The 26,248-nt window shown below is 34.0% G+C and overlaps 1 long non-coding RNA gene across 1 annotated transcript in view; it reads left to right on the top strand.

The window, feature by feature from the left end:
* The window catches only part of LOC129392339 (uncharacterized), a 101,320-nt gene that overhangs the window by 48,558 nt on the left and 26,514 nt on the right, over positions 1-26,248 (top strand). The gene's annotated exons all lie outside the window — the stretch shown is intronic.

Here is a 26,248-nt window from a genome sequence, read left to right as displayed (position 1 = left end):
AGATAAGCAGACAAACTGGATTAGAGATTATAGTGATAGTCTGGTCCACAGTATTTTAGATTTTGAACATAACCCGTTAAAAATGAATACTCCAGTATTCTAAATATGTAATTAACTGGTAATAATTTCTATACTAATAAGGCTGATCCTAATACACATTAACTATCTAGTATACTTTTCTAGTGTACAGTTTTGTAGGTGTCATTGTTTATAGCAAGGTTAAAATGAGCTCAAAGTCACTTCATTTCATATTCATTTGCATATATATGTATATTTTCAGGCATGAGCTTAATTTGAATAAAACATGTATTCAAAGTAATTTAAAATTGACATCCTAATCAAAATACCTCAAACATATATTCAAACTGCAAAATTTAAGTTTGTAATATCCTTATGTCTCCTAGGAATAATAAGGTGAATTCAAATGGATGCCCTTAGATACTTGGATTTTTTGAAATTTGGGGGTTAAATAGAATTGTCTTAGTTAAAATATTTGAGAAAAAGGTGACTATTTTCTTCAGAGTTTTTTTTTTTTTCAGGTGTTTTTGCTCATAATTCATGGTGAACATCAGCTCTTATAATATTTATATTTGGGGAGGTTATCAAATCTTAGTTTATGCATATTAACATTTACTTTATCATGATAAACTTAGAATCACTCTTCTGTCATCATATTTCTTGTTTCTAATTTCTACTTAGAGTAGAAATTAGAGGAGTCATGGAGGTAGGCAGCAGTACAACCAAAGAAAATCTGACCCAACTTTCGGGCATAACCTTGGTGTTTAGATCTCACTTGCTTTCTTTTATTTAGCTTACCAAGTTATTTGACTCCTCAGATAAGCATCATACTAAAGTCTACCGATCTGGATAATGTTCTGTATACAGTTTTCCAGATGCCCTGGTCATATATAGTTACCTCCAGGCCTAATGGGTAACTAGTTCTCTAAAGTGATAAGTACTTTTCAGCAAACATTTTCATGGTTGATCACAACTCAGGACTGATCACAATTCAGCATGTTCACCTCTTAGATAATATGACCCACTAAGAGTCCTCAACAAGGTATGAGCCAGTCAGACAGGAATTTCTTTTACACTGTTAAAATGATCACATGTGGTCTGTTCTCTCTCCCTGTAGGTGAAACTCTGCAGATAAGAGTCTGCAATTTTCTCCTTTAAAACCATAAGAGTGCCTATGTGTTGGACTTTTCTGTAATTTTGTCCAAAACACCTGTATCATTTCCTTATATGCCCCTGCTCCTATTGAAGTGTGCATACAAGTATTCCACCCTTATAATTATCTATTTCTGTCCCTAACATCTTGTACTTATGAGCCCTGGATTCCTTGGAGGCATGAGTTTTATTTTTATTTTTAATAAAAGGTTTATTCTATATTAGCTTTAGATTTTAGATAAAAGTTGTTAAGGCAGTAACATACGCTCCACATGCTCCATATGCCCGATACCCAGTTTCTCCTATTACTAACATTTTATGTTACTATGGTATATTTCTCACAATTAATAAACAAATATTGAAACATTATTTACAAAAGTTCATAATTTATCCAAATTTCTCTGCTTTTTATCTAATGTCCTTTTTCTCTTCCAGAATCCCATCTAGAGAACATTACATTTACTCCTCGTGATTCATTAGGTTCCTCTTAATATAACAGTTTCTTAGACTTCCCTTGTTTTCAGTGCCCTTGAAAATTTTGCAGCATACTGTTCAGTTAATTTGTAGAATGTCCTTTAATTGGGATTTGTCTAATATTCTCAAGATTAGACTCTGATTATGGGTTTTTTTTAAAGGAAGAACACAATGGTAAAATGGCATTGTTACATCATGGCAAGGGTGCATAATAACAGCATGACTTACTGCTGTTGGTATTAACCTTGCTCATTTGGCTGAGGTAGTGTTTGTCAGGATTCTCCACTGTAAGTTATTCTTGTTTTGCTTTTTTCCATACTGTACTCTTTGGAGGGAAGTGACTATGTGCAGCTCACTTAAAGTGTGAGGACTTATGCTGCATCTTCTTGAAGGATATGTGGAAATTAAACAACACATTTGTAAATAACCCATAGGTCAAAAAAGAAATCTCGAGAAGTTAAGAAATATAGTACGTGAACTAAATAAAAATGAAAACACACCTTATATCAAAATTTGAGAGCTGCATCAAAAGCAGTATATAGCATTGAATATATATAAGAAAAAAGGAAAGATCTAAAATCAGTAATCAAAGTTTCCACCACAGACAACTAGAAAAAGAAGCAAACTAAACCCCAAGTAATCAGATGAAAATAAATAAAAAGAATTAGAACAGAAATGAATATAAATAAAAATAATTAGAAATTAGAAATGAAATTGAAATCAGGAATAAAATAGAGAAAATCCATGAAGCTAAAAGCTGTTTAAAAAAAAAGAAAGATCAATAAAATTGATAAGCCTTAGCTAGCCTAACTAAGAAAAAGACAGAAAGGTCACAGATTATTAATATAAGAAATGAAAGGGGTCCATCACTACAGATCCTATGGACATATAAAGGAATATTATGAACAACTCTGTGTCCACAAATTTAAGAACCTAGGTGAAATGGACCAATTCCTTGAAAGTCAAAAGCTCCCAAAACTCACATAAGAAGAAAGAGACAATCTGAATAGGCCTATGTCTATTAAAGAAACTGGATAACCTTGGGCATAGTGATGAATTTTTAGATACAACAACAAAGGCACAATCCATGAAAGAAACAGTTGATAAGCTGAACTTCATTAATATGAAAAACTTTTCCTCTGCAGAAGACTCTAACAAAAGAATGAGAAGATAAGCCACAGACTGGGAGAAAATATTTGCAAAAGACACATCTGATAAAGGACTTTTATGAAAATATACAAAAAACTCTTAAAATTCAACAATAAGAAAATAAACAAAGTGATTAATAAATGGCCAAGAACCTGAAAAGACATTTCACCAAAGAAGATGTACAGATGGCAAATAAACATATGAAAAGATGTTCAGCATCATATGTCATCAGAGAAATGCAAATTAAAACAACAATAAGATACAGCTATATACTTATCAGAATGGCCAAAATCCGGAACACTGACATCAAATTCTAGCAAGGATGTGGCAAGGATATGGAAAGGATATGGAGTAACAGGAACTCTCATTCATTGCTGGTGGGAATGAAGAAGGTACAGCCACTTTGGAAGGCAATTTGGCTGTTCTTAATCTTAAATCTAAACATACTCTTATCATGTGATCCATCAATCATGCTTCTTGGTATTTATCAAAAGAGTTGAAAACTTATGTCAACATAAAACCTGCACATGGATGTATAGAAGATTTATACATAATTGCCCAAACTTGGAAGCAATGAAGATATTCTTCAGTAGGTGAGTAGATAAATAAACTGTAGTACTTGCAGACAATGGAATATTATTCAGTGCTAAAAATAAATGAAGTATCAAGCCATGAAAAGACAGGGAGGGAACCTAAATGCATGTTGCTCAGTGAAAGAAACCAATCTGAAAGACTACATACTATGTGATTCCAACTATATGACATTCCAGAAAAGGCAAAATTATGGAGATAGTAAAATATCAATAGGGTGGGGATGAATAGGGTGTAGTGCAGAGGATTTTTCAGGCATTGAAAATACCATGTATGATACTGTAATGGTGGATTCATGTCATTATAGATTTGTCCAAACCCACAGAATGTACAACACCAAGAGTGAACCCTAATGTAAACTTTGGATGATTATGATGTGTCAGTTAGGTTTATCAATTATAACAAATGTACCATTCTGGCAGGGGATGTTGATAATGAAAGAGGCTATCCATGGGTGTGGGCAGGGGTATATGGGAAATTCAGGATCTTCCCCTCAATTTTGCTGTGAACCTGATAGTGCTTTAAAAAAACATCTTAAAATATCTATTTGGTTCTTTTAAAGTCTTTGCTGAGACTTTTTATCTTCCCATTTGTTTCAAATGTCCTTGTAATTGCTTGTTGCAGCATTTTATGATGGTGATTTAAAATCCTCATCAGATAATTCTAATATCTGTAGCATTCAATGTTGGCATCTGTTGATTTTTTTTTTTTTTTTTTTTTTTATTTAAATTTAGATTTTTCCGATATTTTCATTTTTTTTTTTTTGTTTTTGTTTTCATTCAACTTCAGATTTTCCTGATATTTGCAGCAGGGGAAAGGAATAGACACCAATTATTTGCTACCAAGTAGAATTAAGTCCAGCTTTCTCATTCAGCCTCTGCTGACACCTAGTGGGGAAGATTCTCCTTGTTTCTCAGGGGAAGGATGGGAATCAAGGCTACCCAATACGACCTCCATTTGTACTACATTGGCTGGGAGGGCAACTCCTTCTTGGCCTCCATGGTCATAGCCTCCATGGTCATATGATAAGGCAGAGTACTGACTCCACCAGATATCTTCTGAAACTTTCTCCACATAGAGGGGAAGGAAGCTATTTTACCTCCACGTAGAGGTAGAAATTCAGACTCCCTTTGAGGTCACTGACAGGGGCCAGTGGGTTATGGCTCAGTACTGCTGGGCAGTGATGAAAGCCCCTGTTCCACATTGTGCCTTGTTAGATACTACATCAACAGGGGTCAGTGTGGGATCAGGTCCCCTCATTACAACCTTATGCCCTTGGAAGTCTGGGCACCTGTCAATGGTGGAGGTTGGACAGCACTTTTTCTGTAGAGTGGTCATTGTCTAAATGATTTCTATATTGCTAGCTGTCCCTTTTGGGGTTTGTTGTTTTGAGAGAGTAGTTTTTGAGTTCTTTGAGTTTTTAAGTGGTTCTATGATTATAAAGACTTTTCTTCACTTACCAGACTCTAGTTCATATTTTAATATATAAAAAAAGAATCACAATCTAAAACATGGGACATTTTAAGGAGAAAATGTGCTTTAATCAACGGCAAGAAGGTGCACAGTAGACCAGAATAACATTTATAGTAGCTACATTACTAGCTAAATTCAGGGTCACTTATGAATTACTGGAGAGTAAGGTGATATAATAAGAAAAATTGGAAATTTCATAACCCTATGTTTGAACTCTAGAAAACATGAGACAAAAAAAATCAGATTCTAGTGATAATGATTCTCCAAATGAATGCTTAAATGGTAAAAATATTACTTTTCTCTTTTGGTTCAAAAGAAAAAGGAAAGAATCAGGTAAGACAAAGAGCTGAAATTTTTAAAGGAAATAGTTGAATAGTGACAAGCAAACACGTGAATTTTATATGTACATATATTGAGGATATATATAAATATATATGTATATACACACATATATACATACACACACATATATACACATACACGCATGCACACACGAGATTTTAGAATCTCAGAACCTTGTATCTTAATTATTGAAAATATGTTTGTAATGCTGTTTATGACTAAAAAAAACAATAGCAATGGTTTCATCTCTGGAAAAAAAAATACCTTCTTTAGTAAACCTGAGCTTAAAACAATTTCAATGACTATGAAATCTCCATATATTTACAATTTGATGATATTGGGTATATTAACCAAAATCCAACTCCAATGTTCAGCATTGAAACCACACACACAAGCACACATACACATGTACAGAATGTGTATACAGCACTTTTTTTGCTGGTTAAAAACAAAAACATATTTGGTTTATCATTAGTAAAACTTGGGAGTTTTATTCAGCTAGTATTTACTAAATGTCTACTATGTGGCAGGTGCTGTTTAGGATCTCTCAAGACATACAGTGTACAAAATAAATCAAACCTCTTTCCCTTACAGAGATCACATTCCAGTGGATGAAAACACAACATAAATAAATACATAGGAAAATATAAACTATGTCAATGGTGACAAATGCTAGGGAGTGACAGTGCTCCGTAAAAGGGATAGCTATTGCCATAGACTAAAAATTTGTGTACCCCAAATTTCATATATTGAGACCTATTCCCCAGTGTGATGGTATTTGAAAGTGGAGCCTTTGGAAAATGATTAGGTCATAAGGACAGGGCTCTCATGAATGGGATTAGTGCTCTTATAAAATGGACCCCAGGGAGGGAGCACCCTCTCTCCTTCCAACAAGTAAGGACACAGCAAGAAGATGACCATATATCAACCAGGAAGTGGACCCTCACCAGATACTGAATCTGCCAGCCCCTTGATCTTACACTTTTCAGCCTCCAGAACTGTAAGAAACAAATGTCTATCATTTATAAACCACCCAGTCTATGGTATTTTATTATAGCAGCCTGAACATACTAAGACAGCTATGTATACTGGGGAAGCAAGAAACTTTAGTAATATTAATCATCACTGGAATAGTTCAAGAAGAAAGTTTGGTAATATTCATGTTCATTAAACCTGAATATTGTGAGACATAACATGGATCTTGGTGCCCTGCAATGATTATTAGGATATATTTGTTAATCTATTAGTTACTAATATTCAGTAATTTTTACAAACAATCAAATATTTATGGATCACCTAATGTGATCTTTTTTGATTTTCAACCCACTTTAGAGGACTTCAACTTTTGCATAAGGAGAAATTTGAGAGATTGGATATTTAAGACATGAGATTACTTCAGTTGTAAATGAGGAATATCAAATAATATATTATTAATCAAACATAATTACAGTGAATTCCCATATAGGAAATATTAATATCACCTTATAGCAATTATAGGAAAAGAGCTTAAGGAAATTGGAAAACTCCAGCTAAGAAGTAACTTGCAGTTTCTTAAAGACGGTCTTGTCAAAAAAGGTTGGAGTTTACTCTCCACATGTCAAGATGCTCCTTAGGTCAATAAGCAGTGTCCTAAGATCCTCTCAGATGGTTTCAACCTGAATGGAAAGAAACACAGTAATTACTTGCATTTAATGTAATATAATGAAGTGGAAACCTCAAGTCCTACACATGATGATGTTGCAGAAGGAGAACCTTAGGCACATCATGGTTTAGAAATTTGCTAGAGTTCATCTTAAGTTAAATATAAAAGTAAACCTCTAACTTTCAAGGGTAAAGGATTGATTTGCTATAGTTGAAGTTATTTATGTGTCAAAACATCTTAAATTTTAGAATTTAAGAATGCTGCATTTTTATTAAATTTGAATTTAAAACAATTTCACTAATAAGAAATCTCAAAACTATGTATTCAATATTGCTGACGAAAATTCATAACCTTACTTTTATTATATATTCAGCACTTAAATTTTGACAAGTTCCTTCAGGTTCTAAATGGATTTATAAAGCTTTATGTCAAAATTTTAATTGTAAAAGTCATATAAACCCAACTGATTGTTTAAAGATGCTTTCCTGTCATAAAATTTGTAATTTTGTCCTGATAAGAAAGGTGATAATAATGATGAGAAGGATGATAAAACGATATTGATTTTTTAAATTAAATTTTTATTTTCTATTAGAGTATAGTTGATTTACAATGTTGTGTTAGTTTCAGGGGTACAGCAAAGTGATTGTTATACATGTGCATATATCCATTCTTTTTCAGATTCTTTTCCCATATAGGTTACTACAGGTTATTGAGTTCCCTGTGCTATACAATAGGTCCTTATTGATTATCTATGATATATAGTACTGTGTATATGTTAATCCCAAACTCCTAATTTATCCCTCCCCCCACCTTTCCCCTTTGGTAACCATAAGTTTTCAAAGCCTGTGAGTCTGTTTCTGCTTTGTAAATAACTTCATTTGTATCATTTTTTAAAGATTCTTCATATAAGCAGTGTCATATTTGTCTTCTCTGTCTGACTTTACTTCATTTAGTATGGTAATCTCTCGGTCCATCCATGTTACTGCAAATGGCATTAATTCAATATTTTAATGGTAATATTCCATTGTATATATGTACCACATCTTCTTTATCCATTCCTCTGTCGGCATTAATTCAATATTTTAATGGTAATATTCCATTGTATATATGTACCACATCTTCTTTATCCATTCCTCTGTCGATGGACATTTTAGGTTATTTCTGTGTCTTGGCTATTGTAAATAGTGCTGCAATGAACATTGGGGTGCATGTATCTTTTCAAATTATGGTTTCATCCAGATATATGCCCAAGAGTGGGATTGTTGGATCATATGGTAGTTCTATAGTTCTGTTTGTAGTCTTTTAAGAAACCTCCATACTGTTCTCCATAATAGTTATACCAATTTACATTCCCACCAATAGCATAGGAGGGTTCCCTTTTCTCCACACCCTCTCCAGTATTTATTGTTTGTAGACGTTTTGATGATGGCCATTCTGACTGGTGTGAGAAGATACCTCATTGTAGTTTTAATTTGTATTTCTCTAATAATTAGTGATGTTAAGAATCTTTTCATGTGCTTTTTGGCCTTCTGTACTTCTTTGGAGAAATGTCTATTTAGATCTTCTGCTCATTTTTTTGATTGGGTTGTTTCCTTTTTCAATATTGGGCGGCTTGAGCTGTTTGTATATTTTGGAGATTAATCTCTTGTCAGTTGCTTCGTTTGCAAATATTTTCTCCCATTCTGTGGGTTGTCTTTCGTTTTGTTTATGGTTTCCATTGCTGTGCAAAAGCGTTTAAGTTTAATTAGGTCCCACTTGTTTATTTTTGTTTTTTTCATTACTCGAAGAGGTAGATCCAAAAAAGATACTGCTGCGATTTTTGTCAGTGTGTTCTGCCTATGTTGCCCTCTCAGAGTTTTATAGTATCTGGTCTTACATTTAGGACTTTAATCCATTTTTAGTTTATTTTTGTGTATGGCATTAGAGAATGTTCTAGTTTCATTCTTTTACATGTAGCTGTCGAGTTTTCTCAGCACCACTAATTGAAGAGACTGTCTTTTCTCCATTGTATAGTGTTGCCTCCTTTGTCATAGATTAACTGACCATAGGTGTGTTGGTTTATTTCTGGGCTTTCTCTCCTGTTCCATTGATCTATATGTCTGTTTTTGTGCCAGTATCATACTGTTTTGATGACTGTAGCTTTGTTCCATAGGCTGAAGTCAGGGAGCATGATTCCTCCAGCCTCATTTTTCTTTCTCAGGATTGCTTTGGCTATTCGTAGTCTTTTGTTTCCATACATATTTTAAGATTTTTTGTTCTAGTTCTATGAAAAATGCCATTGGTAACTTGATAGGGATTGCATTGAATCTGTAGATTGCCTTGGGTAGTATAGTCATTTTGACAACATCAGTTCTTCCAATCCAAGAACATGGTATATTTTTCCATCTGTTTGTATCCTCTTTAATTTCTTTCATCAGTGTCTTATAATTTTCAGAGTACAGGTCCTTTGTCTCCTTAGGTAGGTTTATTCCTAGGTATTTTATTCTTTTTGATGTGACGATAAATAGAATTGTTTCCTTAATTTCTCTTTCTGATCTTTCATTGTTAGTGAATAGAAATGCAAGAGATTTCTATGTATTAATTTTGTATCCTGCAACCTTACTGAATTCATTGATGAGCTCTAGTAGTTTTCTGGTAGCATCTTTAGGATTTTCTATGTATAGTATCATGTCATCTGCAAACAGTGACAGTTGTACTTCTTTTCAAATTTGGATTTCTATTATTTCTTTTTCATCTCTGATTGCCGTGCTTAGGACTTCCAAACTATGTTGGATAAAAGTGGCGAGAGTGGACATCCTTGTTTTGTTCCTGATCTTAGAGGAAATGCTTTCAGCTTTTCACCATTGAGTATGATGTTAGCTGTAGGTTTATCATATATGGCCTTTATTATGTTGATGTATGTTCCCTCTATGCCCACTTTCTGAAGAGTTTTTATCAAAATGATAATTTTTAATATTTAATGACAATGCTAAAACAGGCACTGTACTAAATGCTTTGTGGATAATCTCAATTACAGTTTACAGATTCATCTGGGTGGTTGCTCAGAATCACACCTAGTAATGGATAGGAGCAATACTCAAACTCTAGACTATCCCTGAAGTGGGTGTGCTTAATCCCTATTACCCTATCTTGAATCAGAATCTGATTATTTTTTAAATCATTGTGGTTATGGATAGAATAAATAAAATATGTTCCCCCAAATCATACAATATGTACCATGTGATGTTTTTAACATCTAGAAGAGGTAAAATTACTATAAACATAAGAAAAGAATCATTTAGCTTACAGTTGAAAAAAATAATACTTTGGCTAATAGTTTGACAAAGTGGTTGGGGGAAATTTACAAATACCTTAACCATAATATATTTACTAAAATTAGTTAGGATCTCTATAGATTTTGCTATACCTGTGGAGAACATCAATTACTATCTTATTTTTATCATCCCTTCAAGCCACTCTCAGAAATTAGATTCTAAAAAATTGAAAGACTGTGCCTAATACTTACAACATGATAATTTTTATTCTTAAAACTAGTATTTAGCCCATAGTAGGTTTTTAATTCTTAATTTTTATCACTTGTGTAGTAACTAGGGAAGTATGCAGGCTTTACATCTTGCCATATACATTAATACTGTCAGGTTCACCCTCCCCATTTATGCATAGCACCTGCAGCTTTGCTCAGTTGACTTTCAACTGTGGCTCCAGGAACACATGTATAAGATTTATCTTAGATTGAGCATGTTTACTAATAGGAAGTGAAATGATGAAGCTTTTTCTACAAGGGAAAATAAAGCAAGTTGTATTATTTTAGTTGTCCTCATATATAATCTCGAATCCTGTACCTGTAGCTGACTTCAAGATCAATTTAAATGTCAAAGGAAGAGCAAAAAAGAATATATTTTATATTTTGAAAAATAAGTTCTGGAAAGGAACATTGCATCAGCTTTCAAATTTTTATTTAAGAATTATTTGAGTAGCACTGTACCTAATCATTGCCAGGACACCATCATGGACAGAGTTGTCTGTAGACCATCAAGCTGGTGAGGGTTACCAGGTTCTGGGTAGGACAGGCTCTTGCAGGTACAGTGCACACACATGCACATGGAGTTCAGGTAGGTCACCAGCTGCTCCATCAACTACAATGTGAAAGGCCCTGTATGGAGGGTGATGTGATCATACTGTTGGAATCAGAGCAAGAGGCTCAGAGACTACGTTGATCCTGCTGAGCCCTGGATGTCTGGGTCAAGCACTTAGCCCATGTTTAGGATCTGCAACAGTTATAAAGTATCTAGAATTAATGTTAAAAGATAAAAATAAAAAAACAAAGAAGTATTTGAATAAAACAAACACCTATATTTTGAAATAAACCATTTCCCAGAATGGATAGCATATTTTTAAGGATAATTTTATGTCCATTGACGTCCTCATGGGCAGTCAATAGATTGACAAAGAGAAAGATGCTAAATATAACTTATTCAACTAGTCCCAAATGAAAAATAATATTGAAAAATAATACTTATAACTGTATAAATTTTAGTTCTTTGCAAAGTCATTCACCTCACATAGAAAAATGCACACATGCATGTACACACACACACACACACACCGCTAGACTGCTATACTTGCAATAGTACCTGAACTAATGCTGAGAACAAATGCTTTCTACATACTATGCTTATGCTGATTCTGATAGCAGACAAGGAAAACAAACGTTTCATCTAAAAATCCATGTAGGGCTTCCCTGGTGGCACAGTGGTTGAGAGTCGGCCTGCTGATGCAGGGGACACAGGTTCGTGTCCCAGTCCAGGAAGATCCCACATGCCGTGGAGCAGCTGGGCCCATGAGCCATGGCCACTGAGCCTGCGCGTCCAGAGCCTGTGCTCCGCAACGGGAGGGGCCACAACAGTGAGGCCCGTGTACTGCCAAAAAAAAAAAAAAAAAAAAAAAATCCATGTGGCTCTAAGTCAGTAGTGTACTTTCCAGTTTCTCCCCTTACCTCTAATACCTTACCACATCCAAAGAGTGAAAGATGGGGGGTTATCAGTACTCTAATCTATTACTTTTAAGTGGGTAATGTCAAACTCTTAAAATCAGAAAAATTGAACATTATAAATATGGGTTTCCAGCTTCTTCTCTGAAGATTTGTTTTATCTTATATAGTTAATTCTATATGATATTGAGCATAAAGTTAGCTGCTAAATTTACTGAATGTGTAATGATATTAAATAGACATCACGGTCCAATTTCTATTCAGACTTCAGGATAAATTTAGCTTATTCCATCATAAAGACGTCAAACGTCCATTTTCATAAATAGAATACATGGATGGCACCAATTAAAGCAAAATGATAATTACAGTTAAAGAAATGGAAACTATAGCATCACAAAGTCACAGCCAATAACTGAGCATTTTAGATGGAATCAAAGTCAATACAAAAACGAATTTATCAAGTCTGCATAATTAAAGATTTTTCTTTGCACAAATGCATAAACAATGACTAAGTTTTAGAAATGATAGTCCTGAAGCCAGAAGCAGATATCTCTGCACAATTTCTCATTGTAGAGTATGGAATTCATTAAAAAGAGACTAAAAGAACCATGATTGTTCATGATTGTATTTAGATAGTTGGATTCAGTGAATTATTTTTAATCATTACCTAGGCATCTATATTTGGAGAAATCAAGATAATAGTCTTGATTAAGGATATATTTCTCAAATAGATTCTTTGGTAAGCAGAATTTTAGATGGTCCCCAAGGTTCACACACACTGGGGTACATATCTTCTACAATCTCTCTCCTCAGTCGTAGGAAGGGCCTTTGAATATGATGAGATAAATTCTAGTGATTACGTTATATGACAAAAAATTTTTTCAGATGTAATTAAAGCCACTAATCAGTTGTCTTTGACTTAATTAAATGGGAGATTACCCTGTGAGGACTTGACCTAATCAAGTGCACTCTGTAACAGAAAGACTGTGACCTACATGTAGGTCAGGTATGTTCTCTGGCTGGCCTTGGCAATATAAGCTGCCGAGTGACAGTGTTTATGCAGAGGCCAAAGGGCAAGGACCTGATGGGCACCTTTAGAGCTAAAAGTAGTCTCCAACTAGCAGCTAGTAAGAAAATGGAACCTCAGTCATACAGCCACAAGGAAATGAATTCTGCTAACCACCCCTTGGGTTTGGAAGAGGGCCCTGAGCCTCAAAAAAGAATGCTGCATGACAACCACTTTCATTTTAATTTTTTTGAGACCCTGAGCAAAGGACCCAATGAAGCTATGCCCAGATTCCTATCCCACAGAAACTGTGAGGCAATACATGTATATTGCTTTATACTGTTTAGTTTTGGGTAATTTTTGTAGTCATAAAAAACTAATACAGACTCTACCCCTAAGAGTAATCTCCAGCTCCTACCTATAGAAACAGCCTAAGCATTCCTTATTATTTTTGTGATAATAAACAAATTTTTAATTTTTTATAATAGTCATTAATCAATTTCTTCTCTATTATTTTACGATAATATTTCTTAATGTTTCTTAATTTCTCATTTTTCAAAAATATACATTTTTTTGTCAAGAATATAATTCATCACGAATCCCCTACATATTCCTATCTGAGGGAAAAATATTCTCTATTCATTCAGACACAGGTATAATTTGAATAAATCCCTACTTTTTACTTTCAAAAAGGCCCAGTCTACTGATATTTCACTCATTAATGCATATCTAGTTGTGAAAACTTAACACCCAGAGTTGAAAAAGTAAATGTTTTATAGTGCATGTAGCAGCCAAATTTACAAAGTACATTAATGCAATACACAAAGGGTTGTAGAAACATGCAAGTCATGTACAAGCATAACTACTTGAGGAAGGAAATCATTGCTGAGATGAGTTTTAGTTTGCTGTGTTTGTAAATGAGACACAATAGTAATATTTTTTAGGAAAAGCAAAACATATTGTTAACTCTGATTTCATCACATTTGCTTATAAAGGTTACTGTCCAACATTTATGAATGTGCTAACCAGGGAGTTATTGATACTACTTGTAAAACACTCTTAAATATACTCTCAGGGATACCTAGATTGTTAACTCCTCACAAAGGGCTTAAGTCTCTTCTCTAGACTGTAGCTATTGTTTTCCCTCCTCAGAAATAATTAACTCTTGATTCAAAATGTTTATCCATAAGGATAGATAATTAGAATAAGTCTATAACATTGATTTTTTTTTTTACATTTTTCACATTGTGGGAAATCATAACACTTCAAGCTAAATAATCATTCTTCATATGCTTGCACTCTGTATGACTAGAAAGGGGTTTGATTTCCTGCCCCTGACTCCCTGCTGATAAATCTTCCCAAACAACTTTTACAATTTATTAAGCTTCCACAATGGGTAAGCCCATTGTTCACATTTATCTTGTATTTCTTACAGTAACTCTAAAAGTTAGGTTTCAACCCCAAATCTAAAGGCTAAAGTTTAGCAACTTACCCTGAGGTCATAGCCATTGAAGCAGAGAAGAGATGGTAACCATCTATCTGACTCTGAAGCCGTTTTTCTTTCCCAATTCAATGCCACTCCATCTTGTCTACGTCTATTTTATCAGTAGCAGCTAAATAAATTGGTTTCCCCTCTTTGATTTCCTCAGAGTTCATCCTAAGGCTCATGGCCCCTAATCACCCAATTCTGAAGTCACAGTTAATGAGAAGAAAAAACAAGATGGAGAAAAATAAAGAACCATAGTCTTCCTTTTATAGGCTTTCATTGTGAAGCTGGTAAAAAGACAGACTAGGAAGGCATGCTTAGAGTTTTTATTCTTCTATGGGACTGGGCAATATTATTTCTGAATCACTGAGACTAAAAGTGATTTGTGGGCTGTTTATGATATATAATGTCAAGTAAAATTATGATCCTGTTAGAATTTTCATCTGGATCAGGGAAGTTTACACTCAATCAACAAAGCTTAAGAGGACAGTGGAAGATGATAAGTTGGTCTTGCTCCAAACTAAAGTTTGAACATCTTCTTACCTATGTCTGTTTGCTCTCCATGCCGCTCTATAATCTTGCTCAAATAGATTTAGCCTCTATAATTAACTATTTTGGTGAGAGAAAAATCAGTGCAAATTGGCTAAAGCAACCCAGGGAATATATTGACTCAATAAGCACAAATGAAAATGATGGCCTTGGTTCCTGGTTTATTTCTACCTTCTTCAGTGTGTTCATTTAATTCTGTGGCTGCGCATAAGAGCAAGGTATGTGTATACAACAGATATCCCCATGTTAAAGTCCCGTGGAAGGAGATATTGTCTTGAGGTGGTTTGAAAAAGCCTTGAGAGTCACTTTTATCAGATTAGCTTAGCTTGTGTTCACCCCTAAATGCATTATGTGGCCAGGAAATCTTGTTTGGGGATGGACCTGGTTTACATATTCCAGGTTGCTTAGAGGTAGAATCTCAGTTTCAGGCCACGTAGACTGAGAATGGGGGAAGGATGGAAGACTAAATGAAAAGCAGGGGCCATCTCAGGAAGAAAAAGGAATAGATGGTGGGAAAGCAAATAACTGTCCACTGAGAACAGTTTTTATGGAAGCTCTGTTCTAGCAGGATTTCTTTATTTCTGAACTTTCCAATAATTATACCAGATTTTAAGAACCAGATTCTTTCTGCTGTGTAACTCCGGTCTTCATACTTCTTTTCATATTAGCTTTTTACATCTTTCACTGTTATCTACCAACTGCAGGTGTTCAGCCCTGGGTTATAATAAGCCTTGTTCAGAGACTTTTCCAGAAGCTTGATGACAGTCTTTCTCCCTTGCCCCATTGTCAAAGGTGGATTCAAGCATTGCTTATAAATGTTTCAAGAAGTTAGATGAAATGTCTAAATCAGCCAAATGAACAGTTAAATACGATTTGCAGTCCGTGTAGACTTTGCTTGATGCTACGTTACTGAGATTTTCTCAGAAAGACTCCAGAACTACAATTTTTCTAGAATTTCGTTGTGAAAACACCGAGTTTAAAAAGCTGAACTGCAGTGATGAAGCCAAATAATGACCTTCAATTCCATAGCCATTTGCTTCCACTTGTTCATTTAAATTTGTGGTAGAAATCTAAGTGTTTAGCTTAATTGCCCTACTATGAAATACAGAGATTTATGAAAAGATGTTAACAGCCTGTCCCCATGCCATCATTGAAAAGGCTCACTGGGTATTCAATAAAAGGAAAGAAAAAAAGCGTAAGTATAAAGAGGCAAAAATTATTTAGATCAACATGGCAAAGGTTTCTAGGGTACAAAGGAAAATTAAATCAAACAGTGGGTTTCTTTTCAATTGAGTCCTTTAAGGAAACAGGCAAGATGTAATGTTCTTTATTTGTCAGACAAGTGACAAGGTTAATCAGTGCTAATTGCCCAAGATTGGCCTCTCAGTTACATCAGTTAACTAAAGTACACTCTCATATATACTGACCGAACCCTTCTGTGTGGTGGGTAGGCAGAGAAAAGAAAGGCATATATAGTAAGACCCTCTTCTAGTTGGAAAAAGAAATCAATACTGATGTAGTTGTAGCAGAATTGAGCCATTTCGTCTGCAGTCTTTTTATCTGCAAGGCCCCCTGGCCAACAGTGTGGGAAAACATTCATGGAACGAATGCATTTAGCAAGAGTAATCATCATCATCGTGAAGTGCTTATCAGAAATGAAGACAAAATGCAATTAGGCTAGATTTACAGTTGGACCAATAATTACCACTCAGATGTTTCAGCTGAATGGAAAATACATGATTCCAAACCATGACATTTGTGTTCGATTGCTTTCTCCTCCTTTCTCTTGTGATCTCTAACCCTCCTCCATTTTCTTTTCTTTTTTTTTTTAATTTATGAAATATGTCAGTCATGATGTAGCACAGCTGAATAATTGTCATAGAGTCAAATGCTTGCAGATGGTTAATGGAAACAGAAAATTAAATGAACAGCAGTAAAGAAACTCATACAAAATTAAAGAACTCTATTGCAAATTTAAAGGGTCATTTGGATTCATCAAAAATCAAATAATATGAATATGTTATCCTCTGCATGAAAGAGACTATGTTAAATTGTTTTGAGAACTGAAAACTGAGCAATCAATGGTATGCTAATGAAATTTGTGAAAAAATCATGCACTATTGAAATATGCTGTAAATTGTCATTTATTCCCTACAGAAGAAGGTCTACTTTGGGGGATCAATTTTTTCGAGCTATTGTTTACTTAAATTATTGAACTGATGACGGGACTTAAACAAGTTAAGACTGTTACTAGAAAGAAATGAGAGTAGGATTAAACTTAAGCAGACATCTCTGAGCTGCAAAAAGAACAACCCACCAAACTAGTTACTCTTTCAAAAGTGTCTTGTCTGAGATTTTTTCCTCATATGACAGAAACCCAACAATTCATAACACATTCATGATATGTCCAAAGAACAGAATCAATGGCCCCATTGACCTGCCAGGACTTAAAATGGTTTAGGCCAACTAAGCTGTCATCTGCCTGGCATTTTTCAAATATATAACTGATAAAACTTTTGTGAAAAGAAAAGCTGTCTGTCTTTCTGGTGAAGCATTAGATATAATGTTGTATGGTGTCGTTCAGAAGTGGATTTCAGTTACAGATTCTTTAAGAATAGATTTCAAGATTACAAAGCATTACATTCTTTATTCACTCCTTTTTATTTTTCATTATCCTCTCCATTCTCTGGGAAACCTAGAAGTCAATATGAAATGTCTTTTGTCCATGATAGAAATGATTTTCGCATTTGATGGTTGCTCATGTCAAAGGGAAAGAAAAATAAAGACATATAATTGAGTCTTCATTGAAAATAACTCAGGCATTTGTGACATTGCCTTGAATGGCTATCTAATAGCTGAATATTTTTAATGACTAACAAAGTTTTAGAGGGTGTTTGAAAGTGAGTCAGTTTTTCACACAAAAAAACAGGTCTACAAAATAAATATTTCTAAAAGAACAGCTTAAAAAGCTTAAAATAAAATATGTTTAAAAAATAAATCCCTTAAGATGCTTCATAGTCTTTTCAAATGCAAAACAAAATGTATCTTACCTTGCACTAATGAGAAAGAAATATTATAAATATATATATTTTTTCTTTTCAATTATACTTCATGCTTTAAACCATTAAAACTATCTTTGATAGTTTTTTTTCTGCTCTCACACTTCTGAGTTGTCAGTAGCTCATATAAAATTGATTATATCAATATAAAATTGATACAGAAATGAAAATATTGATTCAACTTTTAAGTACAAAATACCTTATTTTAAATCATACCTGACAAAGGTAACATTTAGTTGCTTCTTATTTCATGTTAAAGTAAGGTGAGAACAAAAATAGCTCAACAATTTGAATAGTTTATATGAATAAGTTATAATGAAATGTCCAATTTTATTGAGTTGAAGCATTTTTCTGTACCTTTTCAAATGTTACTCCAATTTAAAGGACTTTATGCCTTTTTCTAACTAAAGCTCTTTAATATGCCTTTTTTTACATAAGAGTGATATTGTTGTCATTTAAAATCCAGCCATCTAAATACCAAATGTAGAAGCATTATCTAGACAGTATACAACAACAGCACTCTTTGAAGATTCATCACTAAAAAATAATTATCTGTAGAAGAAATCTGTAGCAGAGACATTGCTATTAATCCCACTTAATATCATCATTCTTCAGTTTTTCTTATAAATTAAAAATTTACCTTTTTTTCTTTTCAAATAAAATGTAAGAGATTTTCATGCCAGAAGAAAACATCTTTATTTTGTTGTATTAAATTGCAATTTCTACAAATATCCCAACTCTATTAAAGGCCTGTATTAAATACTTCTGTTCAGTACAAAGTACATCTCATACACATATAGTACAGTGCATGGGTGTGCCTGAAACATTATACATCTTGATAAATAAATTCCATTTTTGATAAGTATATTCCCTTAAATTAATACATATCACAGCTGCAAACTTGAGGGGAAAATACAAAACATTTATACTACTATTTAGAGTGCTCTTCTGGGTTCAGGATGGCACTAGAAGTTAGGGAAGATGTTTTTTAACAGTTTGAGATTCCGTGGATGAGACAAGTCTAACAACCATGAAATAAGTACAAAAATAAGTATAAGTACATTGTAATTTTAAAGAGCTGTCAAGGTCAAAAAAAGTTGCAGAAAGACGACAGTGGGAGGCATGTTACACTGCTCAGGTCCACCTTCAGAATTAGGGCACTCATTATCCCAGTTGGCGGGAGTGTTTGCCACTGACAGCTCACAGCTGAGTCCCTCCCTTAGAATTACCCTTCAGCACCTAAGGGAGCTGCCTCACAAACTTGTCTGCCTTCACCTCAGGCTGCATCTGGTGATTAATGTGGGTAAAACGTGTCAGCACCCTTGTCTCACTTCCAGGCGTTGTTCAAAGGCCACCACAGTTTCAGTGTTCTCCATGAGATCAGATAAAGCCATTGTTATTACTTCCTTAATTTGCCCAATACTACGTTCCTCATTTAGTCATTGTGGGTCACTTGAGAGTAAGCCTTAATAAACTTCTTGCACAGAGATCTTAGTCTCAGGATCTCATAGCCAGTAACCCAATCTAAGTGTGAGACCTTAATTTGAACTTGAGTGACTGGCAGCATTTGGATGATTAGAGAAATGAAGGGAAACCATCTTAGCCTGGTGTGGCATGGAATACACAAACCAAGGTGAAAAAGTAGAAGTGGCTTGTTATGTTTGTAAGATGGTGAAAAGACTCTGGTCTGATCATCTGAGGGATTTTCAGGGAATTATTTGAAATGAGAATGTACAAGACGGATGGCAGTAGAATGTGAAAAGTATTAAAAGACATGTAAAAGATTTGGATTTTATTGAGATGTTTGCAAGTCATTCTAAGACTTGAATAAAAATGTAATGTTTAAGAAAGCTTGATATGACAAGGATATGCAGTGTGGAATAGAATCAGGAATAACACCACAAATTCATGTCTTAGAGAATGAAGGCCTGTGTAGGTGACAACAGAAAAAGATTTTTTCTCTCTCTCTCTCTTTCTGGTGTGTTCTGTATTGAGAAAAAAAGAAAAAAAAACCCCTCACATATACATTTTTTTAAAGATTGTATTAAATCTTTGATCCAGGACATCATCACATCATCTCTTGCTGAGTTAGGTTATATCCACAAGTGTATTTTTGCAAAAAAAATACACCAATCATCTTGGCATATTTTTTTTTAATTTTTATACAATTTTTAAAGGTTACTTCCCATTTAAAGTTATAACAAAATATTGGCTGTATTCCCCATGTTGTACAATACACCCTTGAGCCTATCTTATACACAATACTTTGCATATTTACTCTTTGCATAGTTAGAATGCCCTTCTGACCTTTTTTTTTAAATTGAGGTATAGCTAAAGTACAATATTGTGTAAGTTTCAACTGTACAACATAGTGATTCACAATTTTTAAAGGTTATATTCCATTTATAGTTATTATAAAATATTGGCTATATTCTCTGTGTTGTACTATATAACCTAGTAGCTTATTTATTTTATCCTTAGTAGTTTGTACCTCTTAATAACCTACCACTGTCTTTCCCCCTTCACTCTTCCCACTGGTAACAACTAGTTTGTTCTCTATATCTTTGACTATGTTTCTTTTTTGTTATATTCACTAGATTGTTTTATTTTTTTAGATTCCATATATAAGTGATATCATACAGTATTGGTCTTTCTCTGTCTGACTTATTTCACTTAGCATAATATGCTCCAAGTCCATCCATGTTGTTGTAAATGGCAAAATATTTTTTTTATGGCTAGGTAGTATTCCATTGTACATATAAAGCACATCTTCTTTATCCAATCATCTGTTGATGGACACTTAGGTTGCCTCCGTATCTTGGCAATTGTAAATAATGCTGCTATTAAAATTGAGGCTCACATATTTTTTTCAAATTCGTGTTTTCTTTCTTTTTGTGTTTTGGATAAATACCCAGGAGTGGAATTGCTGGGTCACCTGATAGTTCTATTTTTATTTTCTTGAGACACCTCCACTATTTTCCATAGTGGCTGCACCAGTTTACCTTCCCACTAACAGTGTACCAGGGTTCCCTTTTCTCCATATCTTCACCTACTCTTGTTATTTCTGGACTGTTTGATGATAGCCATTCTGACAGGTGTGAGGTGATACCTCATTATGGTTTTAACTTACATTTCACTGATGATTAACAATGCTGAGCATCTTGTCATGTGCCTTTTGGCCATCAGTATGTCTTCTTTGGAAAAATGTCTATTGACTTCTTCTGCCCATTTTTTAAATTGTGTTGTTTGGGGTTTTTTGATGTTGATTTGTATGAGCTGTTCGTATATTCTGGATATTAGCCCTTTATTGGTCATATCATGAGCAAATATTTTCTCCCATTCAGTAGGTTTTCTTTTTTGTGGATGGTTTCCTTTGCTGTGCAAAGGCATTTAAATTTAAATAGGTCCCATTTGTTTATTTTGCTTTAATTTCCTTTGCTTGAGGAGATAGCTCCAAAAAAATATTGCTACAATTGATGTCCAAGCATGTTCTGCCTATGATTTCTTCTAGGAGATTTAGGGTTTCCTGTCTTAAATTTAGGTTTTTAATTCATTTTGAGATTATTTTTGTATATGGTGTTAGAGAATGTTCTAATTTCACTCTTTTACATGTAGCTGTCCAGTTTTCCTAGCACCATTTATTGTTGAGACTGTCTTTTCTCCATTGTATATTCTTGGCCTCCTCTGTCATAAATTAATTGGCCATAAGTGGGTGGGCTCTCTATTCTGTTCCACCAATGTATGTGTCAATTTTTGTTCCAGTACCATATTGTTTTGATTACTATAGCTTTGTACAGCCTGAAGTCAGGAAGCATGATTCCTCTAGTTTTCTTGCTTGATATTATTTCTATTTTCTTAAATTTACCAAGGCTTATTTTGTAGCCTAACATGGGATATCTTGGAGAATGTTCCATGTGCACTTGAAAAGAATGTGGATTCTACTCCTTTGAATGAAATGTTTTATATATATATATATAAGGTCATTTGGTATAATGTGTCATTTAATGTCAGTGTTTTATTGATTTTCTGTCTGGATGATCTGTCCATTGATGTAGATGGGGTGTTAAACTCCCCTACTATTATTGTGTCACTGTCGTTTTCTCCCTTTATGTCTGTTAACATTTGCTTTACATATTTAGGTACTCCTATGTTGGGTGACTATATATTTACAATTGTTATATCTTCTTGGATTGATCCCTGGATCATTAGGTAATGTCCTTCTTTCCTCTTGTAGCAGACTTTATTTTAAAGTCTATATTGACTGATATAAGTACTGATACCCTGGCTTTTTCATTTTCATGGGATACCTTTTTCCATTCTCTGACTTTCTGTCTGTGTGTGTATTTATATCTGAAGTGAGTCTCTTATAAGTAGCATATATAAGGGTCTTCTTTTTGTATCCATTTAGCCAAACTATGTCTTTTGATAGGAACATTTAGACCATTTACATTTAAAGTAATTATTGCGATGTATGTTCCTGTTACTATTTTGTTAATTGTTTTGGGGCTGTTTTGCCGATCTTTTTTTATGCCTTTCTACTTCTTTTGTTCTCTTGTGATTTGATGATTATCTTTAATGTTATATTTAGATTCCTTTTTCTTTTGTGTGAGTGTATCTATTATAGATTTTTGGTTTGTGGCTACCTCTCTCTCTCTCTCTCTCTCTCTCTCTCTATATATATATACATATATATATAAATGTTTTATGTTGCTGATCTCTTAATTTCAAATGCATTTTTAAAACCCTGCATTTGTATTCTCCTCCCCTTATGATTACTGTTTTTGATATCATGTTTTATATCTAACTATTTTCTGTACCCCTTAACTGCTTATTGTGGATACAGCTGATTTTATTACTTTTGTCTCTTAACCTTCCCACTAGCTTTGTGCATAGATGATTTTCTACCTTTATATGTTTGCCTTTCCTGATGAGATTTTTCCTTTCATTATTTTCATGTTTCTCGTTGTGTCCTTTTCATTTTTGCTTAGAGAAGTTCCTTTAACATGTCTCATAAAGCTGGTTTGATGGTGCTGAACTCTTTTAGATTAGCTTGTCTATGAAGCTTTTGACCATTCCTTCAAATCTGAATGAGAGTCTTACAGGGTAGAGTATCCTTGTTTGTAGGGTTTTCCCTTTCCTCACTTTAAATGTGTTGTGCTACTTCTTTCTAGCCCGCAGGGTTTCTGCTGAAAAGTCAGCTGATAGCCATATGGAGTTTCCTTATTGCTTTCCCCTTGCTGCTTTTAATATTCTCTCTTTATTTTTAATTTTTGCATTTTAATTACAATTTGTCTTGGTGTATTCTTCTTTGGGTTAATCCTGTATGGGACTCTCTGTATTTCCTGGACTTGGATGACTGTTTTCTCTCCCAGATTAGGGAAGATTGCAGCTATTATGTCTTCAGTTATATTCTCAGCCCCTTTCTCTCTATCTCTGCTCCTTTGGGATCCCTATAATGAAAAAATTATTGTGGTTAATGTTGTTCCAGAGGCATCTAAAACTGTCCTTTCTTTTCAACATTTTTTCTTTTTTCTGCTCAGCATCAGTGAACTCTGTTCCATTACTCTGTTCCAATTCACTGATATGTTCCTCTGTGTTATTTAGTCTATTGATTCTTATAGTGCATTTGTTTTATTTCTGTTATTGTATTCTTCATCTCTGTTTGATTGTTCTTTATATTGTCTGTCTCTTTGTTAAAAACTTCTAACTTCTCATTCTCTGCATCCATTCTTCTCCCAAGTTATTTAATATCTGTACAATCACTACCCTGAACTCTTTCAAAGTTAGATTACCTGTCTCCATTTCACTTAGTTCTTCTTCTTGGGTTTTTTCTTGTCCCTTCCTCTGTCCCCACATTTTGCTTAACTTGCTGGGGTTTTTTGTTTTTTTGTGTTTTGTTTTTTATTGAAGTGTAGTTGATTTACAAGTTTGTTTTAATTTCTGTACACCAAAGTGATTCAGTTATAAATCTATCTATCTATCTATCTATCAATCTATCAATCTATCCTTTTTCAGATTATTTTCCACTACAGGTTATTACAAGATATTGAATATAGCTCCCTGTGCTATATAGTGTATCCTTGTTGTTTACCTATTTTATATATAGTACTCTGTATCTGTTAATGCCAAATTACAAATTTGTCCCCCCGCCCTTTACACTCTGGTAACCATAAGTTTTTCCTATGTCTGTAAGGCTATTTCTGTTTTATAAATAAGTTCATTTGTAACATTTTTTAAGATTCCACAGATAAGTGATATCATATGATATTTCTTTGACTTGCTTTACATAGTATGATAATCTTTAGGTACAGTCAGTCATGTTGCTGCAAATGGCAATATTTCACTCTTTTTTATGGCTGAATAATATTCCAACATATATATATCATGTCTTCTTTGTCCATTCTTCTGTCGATGGACATTTAGGTTGTTTCCATGTCTTGGCTATTGTGAATAGTACTGCTATGAACATAGGGGCACATGTACTTTTTGAATTATAGTTTTGTCCAGATATATTCCCAGGAGTCACTATACTGGAGCATATGTCAACTTTCTTTTTAGTTTTTTAAGGAACCTCCACACTGTTTTCCATAGTGGCTGCACCAACTTACATTCTCACCAAAAGTGTAGGAGGGTTCCTTTCTCTTCACATCCTCTCCAGCATTTGTTATTTGTAGATTTTTAATTATGGCCATTCTGAGCAGTATAAGGTAATACCTCCTGGTAGTTTTGGTTTGCATTTCTCTAATAATTAGGGATATTGAGCATCTTTTCTTGTGCCTCTTAGTCATCTGTATGTCTTCTTTGGAGAAATGTCTATTTAGGTCTTCTGCCCATTTTTGGATTGGGTTGTTTCTTTGTATATTTTGAAAATTAAGCCCTTGTTGGTCACATCATTTGCAAATATTTTCTCCCAGTCTGTAGTTTATCTTTTTGTTTTGTTTATGGTTTCCTTTGCTGTACTAAAGCTTGTAAGTTTGATTAGGTCCCATTTTAAAATTTTTTCTTTTATTTCTATTGCCTTGGGAGACTGACCTAGGAGAACATCGGTATGATTTATGTCAGAGAATTTTTTGCCTATGTTCTCTTCTAGGCATCTTATGGTGTCTTGTCTTATATTTAAATCTTTATGCCCTTTTTAGTTTATTTTTGTGTATGTTGTGAGAGTGTGTTCTAACTTTATGATTTACATATGGCTGTCCAACATTCTCTACACCATTGCTGAAGAGATTGTCTTTTTTCCATTGTATATTCTTGCCACCTTTGTCAAAGATTAATTGACCATAGTTGTGTGGATTTATTTCTGGGCTTTCTATTCTGTTCCATTGATTCATATGGGTTTGGTGTGTGTGTGTGCACCAATAACATGCTTTTTAAAATTACTGTGGCTTTGTAGTGTTTTCTGAAGTCTGGAAGGGTTATGCCTCCCGTTTTGTTATTTTTCCTTAAGATTGCTTTGGCAATTCTGGGTCTTTTATGGTTCCATATAAATTTTAGGATTATTCTAGTTCTGAGAAAAAAGGTCATGGGTAATTTGATAGGGATTGCATTAAATCTGTACATTGCTTTGGGTAGTATGGCCATTTTAACAATATTAATTCTTCCAATCCAAGAGCCTGGGATATCTTTTCATTTCTTTGAATCATCTTTAATTTCCTTTATTAATGTTTTATAGTTCTCAGCATATAAGTCTTTCACCTCCTGGTCAGGTTTATTTCTAAATATCTTTTGGATGCATTTGTAACAGGGATTGTTTTTTATATTCCCTTTCTGATATTTCATTGTTAGTGTAAAGAAATGCAACCAATTTCAGTATGTTAATCTTGTATCCTGCTACATTGCTAAATACATTTTCTATATATAGTATCATGTCATCTGCATTTAATAACAATTTTAGTTCCTCGTTACAATTTGGATAACCCTATTTCTTTTTATTGTCTGATTGCTGTGTCTAGGACTCCAGTACTATGTTGAAAAGAAGTGGTGAGATTGTGCATCCTTGTCTTATTCCAGATTTTAGTGGGAAGGCTTTCAGCTTTTCACTGTTGTTGTATTATATTGGTTGTGGTTATGATCTATTTTATGTGTTGTTGGATTGGGTTTGCTAATATTTTGTTCAAAATTTTTGCATCTATATGCATCAAAGATATTGGCCCCTAATTTTCTTTTATGGTAGTGTCTTTGTCTGGTTCTGGTATCAGGGTTATGGTGGCTTCATAGAATGTCTTTGGGAATATTCCCTCCTCTTCAATCTTTTAGAAGAGTTTGAGAAGGATCAGTGTTAGTTTTCTATTGTTTTTAAAAAATATCTATTTCATTT

The sequence above is a fragment of the Physeter macrocephalus genome, chromosome 8 (genome assembly GCF_002837175.3).
Source record: "Physeter macrocephalus isolate SW-GA chromosome 8, ASM283717v5, whole genome shotgun sequence".
NCBI lineage: Eukaryota > Metazoa > Chordata > Mammalia > Artiodactyla > Physeteridae > Physeter > Physeter macrocephalus.
Note: the sequence above shows the minus strand (reverse complement) of the source record. Positions and strands in the feature narration are given on the sequence as shown.